This window comes from Lygodium microphyllum, chromosome 14 (assembly GCF_053477565.2).
Source record: "Lygodium microphyllum isolate KBCC chromosome 14, Lygodium_microphyllum_v1.1.10, whole genome shotgun sequence".
Classification (NCBI taxonomy): Eukaryota; Viridiplantae; Streptophyta; class Polypodiopsida; order Schizaeales; family Lygodiaceae; genus Lygodium; species Lygodium microphyllum.
Genome location: NC_141148.1, coordinates 20,654,162 through 20,667,723, shown reverse-complemented (window position 1 = coordinate 20,667,723; position 13,562 = coordinate 20,654,162).

The window sequence follows — 13,562 nt, the reverse complement described above, 5'->3', positions numbered from 1 at the left end:
GGGTAAGTACATGACAAAAATGATGATTGCATTATTGTCCCTAGCAAGTCCAATGTTAAGATTGAAGAGATTAATGTTGTGTAGATTGATTCCGATGATGATTTTATACTTGCAGCTTCTTCTCTTGATACTTCATAGCAGCTAGACTAATGCTTTGTCAGAGTATACTCATTGTTGGCTAATAGATTCAGGGGATTCCTTTCCTTTGACCCCTCATAGAGAGTGGTTTCACTCCTATCATAGTATGACTAGATCTGTCCATGATGTCCAGCTATAGTTTGATTCAATTTGCATGTTTACTCTTCATGATGTATGCCATGTACTGGCTCTCATGAAGAGCCTTATCTCTACTAGCACTTTGGATGATGCAAGTTATGTAGTTTCTTTTAGTGATTTCTCATGAAAGATTACTCGTGGGAATCTTGTCATTGCATGTGGTGCTAAGTCCAATACTCTCTACCCCTTGCTTGTATATGGGTATGTTGACCATGTTTTGGTAGTAAATGCACTTCCACACATATCTCTGTTGGCAGGCACACCCATAATACCCATAAAAAGTCAAGTATGAGATGCATGGGTGAGTCGTTGTGGCTTTTATTCATTCAGATGTATGTGGTCCCATGCCCTGCAAGTCGTTAGGTGGTGCAAAGTATTTCGTTACTTTCATTGATGACTATACACATAAGGTCTAGGAATTTTCTATAAAGTAAAGATTGAATGTATTGGCTATATTTCTGCATTGGCTTGCTTTGGTTGAGAACCAGTCTGGGTATAGGCTGAAATGCCCAAGGTTAGATAATGGAGCTGAGTATGTCTCTAAAGCCTTTGAGTAGTTTTGTGACGAGAGGGATGTTAAGTGTCAGTTAACTACCCCAACCCAGAATGGTATGGCAGCTGAGCTCATGAATATAACAATTCAAGAGCAAGTTCATAATATGCTTAGCTAGACAAACTTACCACAATATTTTTGGGCTAAGGTAGTTACTATTCCCCATATACTACTCTTGACTATAAGGTTGCAAAGGAGTTATGGTCGAGAAAACCTCTCTCAGATGTTCATTTACGTGTCTTTGGTTGCGAGACTTTCTGCCATATACCCAAGGACAAGCGCAATAAGCTAGATCCTAAGTCTAAGAAATGCATCTTTCTTGGTTATGGGGATGCAAGTGAGACACAAGCTCGAAAGCTTATCTGCAGCCATGATGTTGTTTTCCATGAGGAGAAAATGCATAAGTAGCCTAAGCATGTCATTGAGACATGCAGGGCGATATTTTAGGAGGAGCCTCTTACTATTGTATAGCTAGTTAGATAGCTTGTAGCCACAACTAATGCCCCCATGGCCCAAGTCCCTAATGCTCCATAAGATATACAAGCTCCACAGCCATTGATGTACTAGAGATAGACAATAACCTGCATAGTTTGAGCCCTCTATGGATTATGTTATGGTGACGGATGGTGAGTCTCTTACTTATGATGAGGCCATGCCCAGAGGTGATAGCCACTCTTGGGAGAGGGCCATGCAATTAGAGTAAGACTCACTATAGAAAAATCATACGTGAAATTTGGTTCCTTTGCTTAATGGCAAGCATGCTTTGCCATGCAAGTGGGTATACAAGTTGAAAAGTAACCCGAGATGCCCCAAATCGAGATACAAGGCCAGATTGGTTGCTAAGGGCTTCAAACAAGAACATGGAGTGGACTTTGATGAAATCTTTTCTCCTATTGTGAAAATGACTATCCTACGCTTAGTCTTGGCTTTCGTTGCTCAGCTTGACTTGGATCTTTATCAGATGGATGTCAAGATGGCTTTTCTTCATGGGGACTTGCATGATGAAATTTACATGGAGCAGCCTAAGGGCTTTGCATAATTTGGTAGGGACCACCTAGTTGCAATTTGAGGAAGAGCCTTTATACCCTTAAGTAGGCACCTAGAGAATGGTATCACAAGTTTGATGCCTTTATACATTCATAGGGATATTCTTGTAGTGATATGGATCAATGTTTATACACAACGAAGGCTCATGATGGCAACCCTATGATTTTGATCCTCTATGTGAATGAGGCGTTGATTGATGGGAGTGCTCTTGATGAGTTGGATGCCTTGAAACGTAAGCTCAAGAAGAGCTTTGAGAGACAAAGGATATGGAGCAGGCCTCACATATTCTTGGCATGCGCATTATGCGCGATCGCTCTAAGGGGCTCCTCTACTTGTCACACAAAAGGAGTACATCTAGAAGGTCCTTCAGCGGTTTGATTTGTAGGATGTTAAGCATATTGGTTGTCCTTTACTTGTCATGTGAAGGTTAGTCAGGTTGATTGTCTACAATCTGATGAGCAAAAGGTTGAGATGGCCAAGATCCCTTATGCATCTCCAGTGGGCAATTTGATGTATGCCATGATAGCCATTCGTCCTGACATAGCATTTGTAATGGAAGTTGTGGCACACTATATGATGCCAAGAGGCATATTCCACGGTGGATTCTGTGCCACAGTGGATTCCGTGAGGTTTTACGGTGGATTCCGTAAACTTAGATGAACGGGGCTCATACACAAAGTGGATTCTTTGTGCGAGAAGTTGATGGGGGCGCCTGTCCTTTTCGGGCGTTTCATTAATTTAGTGTGTACATGGGTGATTCCATAGCGGGTAATTCCGCAAAATGCATATTAAATTAATAAACGTTTATGAGTTTAGAGTGTGCACTCGTAATAAATTAAGGTTAGGATTTATTTCTAACCAGTTGATTTATTTATGTAGCTGAAGACTGCTAGGTATTCACTTTTGTCGGTTTAATTGTATTATTTTACTAACGATTGTGAATGCTTCAGTTGATGTGTAGAGATAGCAGCAGTGGCGGAGGAAAGCATTGGAGTCTAGCGAGTATTCGACCTTTGGATTATATTTTGATAGGCGCCACGCCTATATTTTGTTATGTCTATCGAGACATTAATTATTGATTATTATTTTGTATGCGCCTATGCGCACGAATATGTTATTTCTATTTGGACATTGAGATTGGGCGTGCCAGACTCCATGGGCACCGTCCATTAGCTTTATTTCCTATTTTTGTAGAAAGCAAACTCAAAAGCTAAAAGCTTGTCATATTTATTGTAAATTGGGCTATTATTGAGCATGAAGATGAAAATATACATAAAATACATGCTTTGTGAAGCGCTCACACAAGGCATGGGGGGAGATTGAACCCAATTGGTCTCTTGCTTCTTGTCATTCATGCTTTTACATTGTTTTTTGTGCAAAAAGGTAGAGTTCATTGTTCTTGGGGACCTTTCGGGATTCACTACGTAAGCATACTGTGACCGATCTGCACCAGTGGTATCAGAGCAGAGCTGAGATCAAGAGCTTCCAATCGCTACCCATCTCGAGCGAAGGCAGAGCTCCAGGAACGATCGGGCTCTACGGTCAATCTCGTCGCGAATCGTCGATACAGGCAGACTTCTGGCGATCAAGAACCCCTGTTTCTACTCTCAGATCGCGAAGGACCAGGCTGTACAGGCAGAGGACCACGCATTCATCTCCTTCATCAAGTCGTCAAAAAACCAGAGATAAGCTTATATCTTTCATAGCTAAATAAGCTTTACCTTTAAAACTTCAAAAGCTTTAGCTCATTGACTAAAAGCTTCATCAAAAAACGAATTAATCGTTGAGGATGGCGGGCTGTATTGAAGGCCGCGAATTCCGCTGTGGACATACTCTTGTCCTAAAAATCCACGACGGATTAAGAAGCTTAAAGCTTCTTAATCCATTAAGTCAATCAAAGCTTCTAAGCTTCTGCAAGTCACACAAGGCAAGCAAGTCAATAAACTTCAGGTCCTGCACCTCCGAAGTCAAGTTCTGCAAGTCGAGTGGAATCAAGTCCTACAAGTTCATCAAGTCGGACTAAGTTCTGCAAGTCTGCAACTCTGCAAGTCGGCTAAGTCTGCAACTCTGCAAGTCAGACTAGTCAACTGGAGTCAGAACTGTGACTAGTGCTCAAAACTCCTAGAAGGGTTGTTCCTGCACAGAAACTCTAAACTGCAAAGTTGTTCGTGGCAAGGTATTCTACCCATCCACAGGTCCGCTGAAGTATTTTCAGCAAACGAAGAAGGAAATATTGCAGATTTTCTGAAAATTGAGAAGGAAATACCCAAAAATACATAGCCTTGTAACCCCAAATTTGAGCTACGCTCATCCCGCTAACCTGATTTTGAGTGAGAAAGGTCTTTTGAGTTTTATAGGATGACGACCCCACATATGGATGATCCTATGGCTGAAGATGACCTACCTGAGCCTACCATGGAACAAAAGCTGGATGTAATCATGCTGCAATTGGAAGAGGAACAAAGGGCTAGGCAAGCATTGCAAGCGCAATTGACAAAATTACAAAGAGCGTCTACCGACAAAGAAGAACCTCAAGCTGAAGATTTGATTCGACGTACCATCGACGCCACTCTTGAAGCACAAACCATTCGCAAGGAATCAAAGATAAGTAAACGAAGTTTCAAATTTCGCACTTTCAATGGCATATGAGAAGGAAAGACTGTTTTATCATTCATTAGCCAGTTTGATGACTATTTCCATGAGGAAACTTATCCAAAAAAAGACAAAATCAAGTGTGTTACTAATCATTTGGTAGAGAGAGCATCACTTTGGTGGACTGTAGTACGCAAGAGCATAGAATGTCCTGCTACTTGGGAAGATTTCAAGAAGAAGTTCACGCAGAATTTCCTTCCACTGCAATTTCATGAGAAGGCTATCAAGCAATGGGATTTACTTCAACAACGAGATCGTGAGCCTATTCCACAGTATACAGAGTGTTTTTGGAATGCACTCCTACAGCTACGCATGCTTGAAGATGTACCAGAGACGACACATAAGCGGAAGTATATGTCTGGACTTCTTAGACATTACTACGCTGAAGTGAACATGTTCAAGCCTGCTACCCTTGAAGACGCCATCTCACTAGCTCACGACACTGAAGATAAGTTACGCGGTAGAGACAGACGACCACAGCAATTCCAAGCCAATGGTAATTATGGATCTAAACAATTCAATTCCAATTTTAGAAGGTTTAATCCAGGTCGTTTCTCATCACCATCTTTTCGCAAGAATTGGGCTAAACCACCTGCATTACCATCCAATGTCAATCCAAATCCTAAGCCTATTCCACAAGCAAATCCAAATGTACCCAGACTTCCAGCCATTGCAAATAATGTAACCAAAGCCAAGCCAATAGTATGCTATAAATGTCACCAGCCTGGACATCTCGTAGCAAATTGTCATTCAAAGAAGCCACCAGCTCATATCAACTATCTTGGAGCCATGGACGAAGACGAGCATGAGGATATGCCTGATTTCACTGAGGATGAGGATGACGCTACTACTACTTCCGACACTTTACCAGGTATGCCTACTCCACATTCATTATTGACTATGAAATGTTTGGTGCACGGAAAGGAAAAGACTATCTTGCATGATGACGGTAGTACTCATGACTTTATTTCAGCAAAATTGGTAAAGGAATTGAAATTACAGACTGTACCTACGCATTATCGCATAAAAGCTGCATTCTTAGGCACTAGGTATAATGGTACACAAGAAGTACAAGATTTAGAGATTCAAATTGGTTCATACATTGAAAGGAGAAATTTCTTAGTTGTTCCATTACAGTCGAGTGACATTATTCTAGGAATGCCTTGGCGACACCAGCATAACCCAAATATAGATTATTCCACACACACAATGAATATTAATTTTCAAGGAAAATCTATTACATTATATGGTATGCATGCATCTACTATTTTTCCACTGCTTTCGCATACTCAAGCAAAACGTGCATTACGCAAGAGTACTAAATCATATCTCATTTGGGTGAATGAATTGCAAGCAAAAGAAAATCATATGCACCCTAGGCATAAGGAATTTCTTGCATATTTTAAGGACTGTTTTGCAGAAGACCTACCACCAGGTTTACCTCCTTCACGTCCAGAAGACCATAAGATTGATTTAATCCCTGGCACACAACCACCTTGCAAAGCACCATATAGGTATAATCAAATAGAGCAAAAAGAAATCCAGAGTCAAGTTGAAGAATTACTAAATAGAGGTTTAATTCGACCTAGCAGTTCTCCATTCGGTGCACTTGTACTCTTAGTTAAGAAAAAGAATAATACCTATCGTATGTGTATTGACTACCGAGCCTTAAATAAGATCACTGTAAAGAATAGGTATCATATACCTAGAGTTGATGACCTTATGGACAAACTGCAAGGATATTCTATATTTAGTAAAATTGACCTTAAGTCTGGATATCATCAGGTGAGGCTAGATAGATCTGACATATTTAAGACTGCATTTAGAACACAATTTGGCCATTACGAATTCTTAGTCATGCCATTCGGATTGACTAATGCACCTGCCACCTTCAGTAGAATGATGAACCGTATCTTTTTGAAATATCAGTACTGTGTGATTGTTTTCTTTGATGATATTTTGGTGTTTAGTCAAAGTGAAAAAGAGCATTATGAGCATTTATCATTAGTTTTTCAATTACTGAAAGAAAATCAATTGTTTGCAAATCCTGAAAAGAGTGAATTCTTTAAGACAGAAATTGAGTATTTAGGTCATATTGTATCATCTGAAGGAATTAAAGTTGATCCTAAGAAAATTGATGCAATATTGCATTGGCCTGTTCCTAAAAACGTGCATGAGTTACGCTCATTCCTTGGTCTTGCTAGTTTCTATAGGAAGTTTGTACGCAATTTTTCATTAATTGCTTTACCATTAACCAAACTTCTCAAGAAAGGAATTGTTTATCAATGGACCGAAAATCAACAGAAATCCTTTGACTTACTGAAACGTGCATTAACCAATGCCCCTGTTTTACAATTGCCTGACTTTAATAGACCATTCTTTCTAGTTGTGACTGATGTTAGCGGATCAGGAATAGGAGCTGTACTAATGCAAGACAATCATCCAATAGCATATTCTAGTTCTAAGCTGAAACCCTCTGAGCTGAAATATTCCACTTATGACAAAGAACTATTAGCAGTTGTACAAGCATTAAGACAGTGGAAACACTACTTAATGGGTTCAGAATTCATGATAAAGACCGACCAGCAAAGCATTAGACATTTACTTAGTCAACCTCAAATCTCTGATCATCATATCAAATGGGCTTCCTTTATTCAAAGTTTTCATCCTATCATTCAATACCAACCTGGAAAAGAAAATGTAGTTGCTGATGCATTGAGTAGAAGACCTGCAATTCATAATATTTCTATCATATATTTTGATTCTTTGATTGCTATGAAAGATACATATCACCAGGATATTACTCTTCATTCTAATTGGCAAAAATTAGTTCAAAATAATTTCATTCCTATTGATTCATTGTCATATAATGATGGATTTATGTTTTATGAAAAGAGACTGTGTGTTACTATTCCATTCCGATCTTTTGTTTTGAATGAAATTCATTGTCCCCCATACCAAGGTCATAGAGGTATTATATCTACATTACGTATGTTAACTGAAGATTTTTATTGGCCGCATATGGATGCAGATGTATCTAATTTCGTTTCTGAATGTTTGATTTGTCAAAGAGTAAAAAGACATCATGGTAAACAGTATGGATTACTAATGCCTTTGTCTATTCCATCTAAACCTTGGGAACATATTTCTATGGATTTCATTACTGGTTTACCAAATACTAAATCTAACCATGACATGATTTGGACAGTTATAGATAGATTTAGTAAGCAAGCATATTTCATTCCATGTAAGAAAACTTTAACAGCATCAGGTTATTTTTGAAAACTGTTTTTACTAACCATGGATTGCCAAAAGTTATCATTTCAGATCGTGATTCTAGATTTTGTAACAATTTTTGGATTACACTATTTGCTAATCTAGGCACAAAGATTGATTTCTCATCTGCATTTCATCTAGAAACAAATGGACAAACAGAAGCCACAAACAGCACCATTCTAGATCTTTTACGTGCATATACTATCTCTAAACCTCAGACATGGGACACTCATTTGCATTTATTACAGTTTGCATATAACAATACACCGCACACGTCTACAAAGTAAGCACCTTTTGAAGTCATTTATGGATATAGATTATCTACACCTGTTGCATCTTTGTCTAATAAAATTCAGAGTGCTGATGATATTGCTAATATGCATAACAGTATTTTTGACGAGGTTAAGGATATGATTGCTAAAGCCCAACAATCATATACCAAACAAGCCAACAAGAAAAGACAAGCCATGAATTTCAAAGTTGATGATTATGTTTGGCTGAGAATAGAAAAACGTAGACTGCAAAGTGTAGATAGACATCCAGTTGTCAAATTAGCTCCTAGATTCTATGGACCATTTAGAATCATTCATAAGATTAATGATAATGCATTCAAATTAGAATTACCATCTCATTGGAAAATTCACAATACATTTCACATTAGTTTATTGAGACCATTTAGAGGCCAATTACCTATCCACCCTGTTTATGAAAACCCACATTTATTAGAAGAAGAGACTGAAATACTTGAACCAGAAGCTATCATAGACACTGACTACATGACCACTAGAACTGGCCGAAGGTATTCTAGATATTTAGTAAAATTTAAGAACCATCCTGTAGAGGAAGCACAATGGATGCACGCTAGAGACTTAAATGCTTTCCCCACTCTGTTAGCTCCACATTGAGCTAATAGCAATTGAGGTCAATTGCTATCCCACCCCGGGGGTATGATGCAAGGAGGCATATTCCACGGTGGATTCCGTGAGGTTTTACGGTGGATTCCGTAAGCTTAGATGAACGGGGCTCATACACAAAGTGGATTCTTTGTGCAAGAAGTTGATGGGGACGCTTGTCCTTTTCAGGCGTTTCATTAATTTAGTGTGTACATGGGTGATTCCATAGCGGGTGATTCCGCAAAATGCATATTAAATTAATAAACGTTTATGAGTTTAGAGTGCGCACTCGTAATAAATTAAGGTTAGGATTTATTTCTAACCAGTTGATTTATTTATGTAGCTGAAGACTGCTAGGTATTCACTTTTGTCGGTTTAATTGTATTATTTTACTAACGATTGTGAATGCTTCAGTTGATGTGTAGAGATAGCAGCATTGGCGGAGGAAAGCATTGGAGTCTAGCGAGTATTCGACCTTTGGATTATATTTTGATAGGCGCCACGCCTATATTTTGTTATGTCTATCGAGACATTGATTATTGATTATTATTTTGTATGCGCCTATGCACACGAATATGTTATTTCTATTTGGACATTGAGATTGGGCGTGCCAGACTCCATGGGCACCGTCCATTAGCTTTATTTCCTATTTTTGTAGAAAGCAAACTCAAAAGCTAAAAGCTTGTCATATTTATTGTAAATTGGGCTATTATTGAGCATGAAGATGGAAATATACATAAAATACATGCTTTGTGAAGCGCTCACACAAGGCATGGGGGGAGATTGAACCCAATTGGTCTCTTGCTTCTTGTCGTTCATGCTTTTACATTGTTTTTTATGCAAAAAGGTAGAGTTCATTGTTCTTGGGGACCTTCCGGGATTCACTACGTGAGCATACTGCGACCGATCTGCGCACCACTATATGGCTACACTTGGTAAACAACATTGGGATGTTGTCAAGGGTATCATGAGGTACATGAAGGGCACAACAACTATGTGCAAATGTTATGGTGGCCAGGATACAGAAATCATGGAATACACTAACTCTAATTATGTAGGACATACAAATAATAGGAAGTCCCTGACTCTGGTTATGTCTTCACCGTTGTTGGAGGTGCTGTTTCTTGGATGCACAAATGCACGGCCCTATCTACTACAGAGGCAAAGTATATTGTAACAACTAAGGATTACAAGGAGGCTCTCTGGTTAGGCCATTTGGTGGCAAACGTGTACATAAGTTTGGGGCTTTCCCCCTCCTTATAGCAAGGTTTATCTCCCTTGATCTTTGTAAGTCCTTTGATCAATTTATAAGACTTTTATTCTCTCTTTGCACCGAGTATCACAATAACACTATCTCCCTTCTTGAATTGCATGAACTATTTGGGATGATCTTGCTGTTTCTTTTGATTGTTTTGGTCAACGCCTTTATTCTTCTACTCATCCCTCGATCCTCGTCTCCTTTAGTATATGAGGAGTTTTTATTTGTTCTTTAATTTCTACTAGGCTAAGGGATCTTAAAGTCTTTGTCAAATTTCACAGCTCCTTTTGCCACACAGACTTCGTAAAAGTAAAGAAGAGGTATATGGGCTTGAACCCTAATCATGCTTGATCTAAGGCCCCCAGAACTTCTAGCCATTCTAATTTTGACTTTAGTTTGATCACGCTCACATCTACTAATAGTCCTTCAACTTTTCAAGACTTGGCATTTGCTCAAGGATCTATTTTATTGTCCTTCCACCTGAATCATAATCTCTAGACTCATCGTTCATGTCATTTGCACTCTCAAGTTTAGATGAGTCCTCCTCAACATTGTTACATTCATTGTTCTTTGAATCTTCTACTCCCATTAAGGATAACATTAGGCCACTGCAATAATTAAACAATATTTGGTGCCGCTCAATCCATTTCCATTAATGTTGTTGAAGCAACTCCTCAAAGATGAGCAAATTTGTCCTTGATACACAATCATCATTAAGTACGTATTCTCCTAAGTTCAAGGTGATCTATGGGAACATTGAATCCCTTAGCTCTAGGTCGATGTGGTCTAGGTTCATCAAAAGTTTGAGTAGTGAGTGAAAGGGAGTGACAGATCGAAGGTTGGACTCGAGAGCTATGGCGGGAGAGCAAGAGCAATAAAGGGAGAGACTAGAAATGGGAACTCCAACAGTCACAATGTATGACCGGGCCTTCCTTTATTCAAACTATCACTAAAAGAATAAAGAATAAAGTAACGGTGACGGGCGCCCGCCACCTGCAGTGTGCAGTGGCGATGACTGTCAGTGTAGTAATACACGGGCGGCTAGGCAGAGGCACCTTTGCCCCCAACAACCTCCCACTTAAAGGCAAATCTGCCCCAGTGAGGAGTGATAAGAAAAAGAAAAAAAAGACAGTACAACATGTACACATGTACAACAGGATGAGGAAAGACGTCATCTCATCCCACACCCATCAACCTCCTGAGGAAGGCAAAGCGCTCTGTAAAGAGGCTTTTCATGAGCAGATCTGCAGGATTCTGGTCAAGATCTTGACAAGATCAACAGACTTGTCCTCAACGACCCCACGTATGAAGTGATACCTCACCTCAATGTGTTTCGTCTTCGCATGGAAGACCGGATTCTTGGCTAACTGAATAGCACTCATAGAATTCGAATGCAGTGTAGGGATAGCATCAATACCAAGGTCAGCAACTAAATGACCCAACCAAATGGCCTCCTTGCAAGCCTCAGTGGTTGCAACATACTCGGCCTCTGTAGTAGAAAGGGTCATGCATTTCTGCACCCTGGACATCCAAGAAACAGCACCTCCTCCAACATAGGTGAATACATAGTCGAAAGTGGACTTTCTACTATCTGCATGTCCTGCATAATCAGAGTCAGTGTATCCCACGACTCCTGTATCCTGGCTGCCATAGCATATGCATATATCTGCAGTGCCCTCTAGGTACCTCATGATACCCTTCACGGCATCCCAATGCTTCTTGCCAGGTGTAGCCATATAGCATGCCACAACACCAACTACAAAGGCAATATCTAGACGAGTGGCTATCATGGCATACATAAGACTGCCCACTGCGGATGCATAGGGAATCTTGGCCATCTCGGCCCTCTACTCATCTGTCTACGGATAATCAGCATGTGATACCTTCACATAAGAAGGCAATGGACAGCCAATAGGCTTTACGTCCTTTATGCGAAAGCGCTCAAGGACTTTATGAATGTACTCCCTCTGTGACAAGTAGAGGAGTCCCTGATGCCTATCGCGTCTAATGCTCATACCAAGTATATGAGCGGCATGTCCCAGATTTTTCATCTCAAAGCTCTTCTTGAGCTAAGCCTTAAGAACATCTAGCTCATCATGAGCTTTCCCTGCTATCAGCATATCATCCACATAGAGTACCAAAATCAATAAAGAACCATCACAAGCTTTCTTCGTGTAAAGACACGGATCCATAGCACTTCGGCTGTAGCCCTGCGACTGCATAAAGGCATCAAACTTTTGATACCACTCCCTAGGTGCTTGTTTCAAGCCATAAAGACTTTTCTTCAATTTGCAAACTAGGTGGTGCCTACCAGGTTTTGCAAAGCCCTTAGGCTGCTCCATATAAATTTCACCATGCAAGTCTCCATGTAAGAAAGCCGTCTTGACATCCATCTGGTATAAATCCAAGTCAAGCTGAGCAGCCAAAGCCAAGACTAAGCGCAGGGTGGTCATCTTAACCACAGGAGAAAAGACCTTGTCAAAGTCCACACCATGCTCCTGCTTAAAACCCTTTGCTACCAATCTAGCCTTGTATGCCGGCTTGGGGTGTCCAGGGGCACTTTTTAGCTTGTACACCCACTTGCATGGCAAAGCCTTCTTGCCCGTAGGCAAGGAAACCAAATCCCAAGTGTCATTCTTATGCAGGGAGTCTATCTCAGACTGCATAGCCCTCTCCCAGGAGTGACTGTCACCCCTGCGCATAGCCTCATCATAGGTGAAAGGCTCTCCTACATCTGTAACCAAGACATAATGCATCGAGGGCTGAAATCAATTAGGTGGACGTCTGTCTCTAGTAGATCGTCTCACGATAGAGGCTCTGCTGCCTGCCCAGCTGCCTGTCCAACACCCTAACCATGAGCATCTGCTGCAGCTATAGGCTGTCCAACTAGCTGTGCGGGAGCTCTCGGCTCCTCCTGAAATATGACCCTGCGGATCTCAACAACTCTCTCAGGTTGCCTATGCATTTTGTCTTCATGGAAGACTACATCATGGCTGCGGATGACTTTTCGTGCCTGCGGATCCCAGAGACGGTAACCCATCTTGCCTGCATCCCCATAACCAAGGAAAATGCATTTGACACTCTTGGGATCCAGCTTGCTTCTCTTGTCCCTGGGCACATGGCAAAATGCCTCACATCCAAAGACATGGAGATGCACATAAGAGGGAGGTTTTTCAGTCCATACCTCCTCTGCAACCTGGAAATCCAAACCACTAGAGGGTGATCTGTTTATGACATGCACAGCGTAGGGTTTTCCCCGAATCGATGCTTGAGATAGATAGATAGGAAGAAAGGGTGTTTGATCTTCATTGTTGCAAGTAAGTGTTTTGGATTCTTGAAGTTTAGAAATGTTGGTTTGATTAGCACCAATATTTGCTTGTGATTTGTAAGTATTTGTAGGCATTTAGGCAAGAGAAATAAGGGAAGAAAAAAGAAAAACACAATAGGGTTTCGTTGTAAGAGTAGGCCTAAATCAGGGTGCAAAAGAGGAAAACAGGGTTGGAATCTGGGAAGAAAGAGAAAGGGGCATCAAAGGACTGTTGGAAAGGGGGTTTAAGACTCTGAGGAAGGGAGAGAGACCTCATTTTCACTTGCAAGTTTTGAGAGA